Here is a 1,407-nt window from a genome sequence, read left to right as displayed (position 1 = left end):
GGCATGGCATGTTATTGCGCAATTAATCTACGGAGTCAGTTCTATCGAGCCTGACATAGGTCCGAGTATCGCGGTACCCATGTATCACGGAACCTAGATCATTGTTTTAGGGCTGGTATGTACCACCAACGGGTGACGGTGCAGGCTTACATCAGGAGTACTGTACATCCTACAGCTTCAGTGTAGGGCAAACTCACTAATCGATTGTACCTCGCACCACGTCATTGTTCAAACTCAATTCCATGACGGCTACATAAATCACTCGGCCATTATACGGCAGGTAGGTGTAGCGATAATCCACCCAAGTAGATATAGACCAGCCAGCATGTCGAGATGTATTATACCGCTAATGACACTTTTATTTGTAACAATCAGCGCACAATTACGACAGGTAGAAATCTATAAGTTTTACCAGGTGTACAAAATGGAAGGATCGTTTTTAAAACGCGTGTCACAAAGTCAGGCGAAGGCATCGATCTACATTATGTCACAAATGAAATGTGCCTTGTTATAGGTGTCAAACGAGAGTAATGTGTATTAGACGCTTTACATCAGCTAATGGTTTTCTACATGCTCTGTGCTGTTGACAAACGCTCGAGCGAAACAGACCTACAGCAAAGAATGGACCAAGGACCAAGGCGTGATTTATAAACTTTTGATTTTATAAGAAATAGAAAATCAGTGAGCGTTAAATGAAATATGACATGTCAAAATAGCCAATACGTTAGTTAAATAACCTTGGTGTGATCGGGCCAGGTGTGGGAGTGTTGGAATTGACTGAGCGAGAACTCTACTCCATGTGATCGGGCCAGGTGTGGGAGTGTTGGAATTGACCTTGGTGTGATCGGGCCAGGTGTGGGAGTGTTGGAATTGACCTTGGTGTGATCGGGCCAGGTGTGGGAGTGTTGGAATTGACTGTGCGAGAACTCTACTCCATGTGATCGGGCCAGGTGTGGGAGTGTTGGAATTGACCTTGGTGTGATCGGGCCAGGTGTGGGAGTGTTGGAATTGACCTTGGTGTGATCGGGCCAGGTGTGGGAGTGTTGGAATTGACTGTGCGAGAACTCTACTCCATGTGATCGGGCCAGGTGTGGGAGTGTTGGAATTGACTGTGCGAGAACTCTACTCCATGTGATCGGGCCAGGTGTGGGAGTGTTGGAATTGACTGGGCGAGAACTCTACTCCATGTGATCGGGCCAGGTGTGGGGGTGTTGGAATTGACTGGGCGAGAACTCTACTCCATGTGATCGGGCCAGGTGTGGGAGTGTTGGAATTGACTGTGCGAGAACTCTACTCCATGTGATCGGGCCAGGTGTGGGAGTGTAGGAATTGACTGTGCGAGAACTCTACTCCATGTGATCGGGCCAGGTGTGGGAGTGTAGGAATTGACTGAGCGAGAACTCTACT

General features: G+C 47.8%; 1 long non-coding RNA gene across 1 annotated transcript; it reads right to left on the bottom strand.

The window, feature by feature from the left end:
- Nucleotides 1-686: 686 nt before the first annotated feature.
- LOC117321893 lies at nucleotides 687-1,110 on the bottom strand. Its single transcript, XR_004531430.1, has 3 exons — nucleotides 1,055-1,110; nucleotides 876-972; nucleotides 687-737 (listed from the first exon to the last, which is right to left on the bottom strand). It is a non-coding gene; the product is annotated as an uncharacterized LOC117321893 (long non-coding RNA).
- Between the last annotated feature and the right edge of the window lie 297 nt (nucleotides 1,111-1,407).

The sequence above is a fragment of the Pecten maximus genome, chromosome 1 (assembly GCF_902652985.1).
Source record: "Pecten maximus chromosome 1, xPecMax1.1, whole genome shotgun sequence".
In the NCBI taxonomy this organism is placed as follows: Eukaryota; Metazoa; Mollusca; class Bivalvia; order Pectinida; family Pectinidae; genus Pecten; species Pecten maximus.
This window is presented reverse-complemented; position numbering and strand designations above follow the sequence as displayed.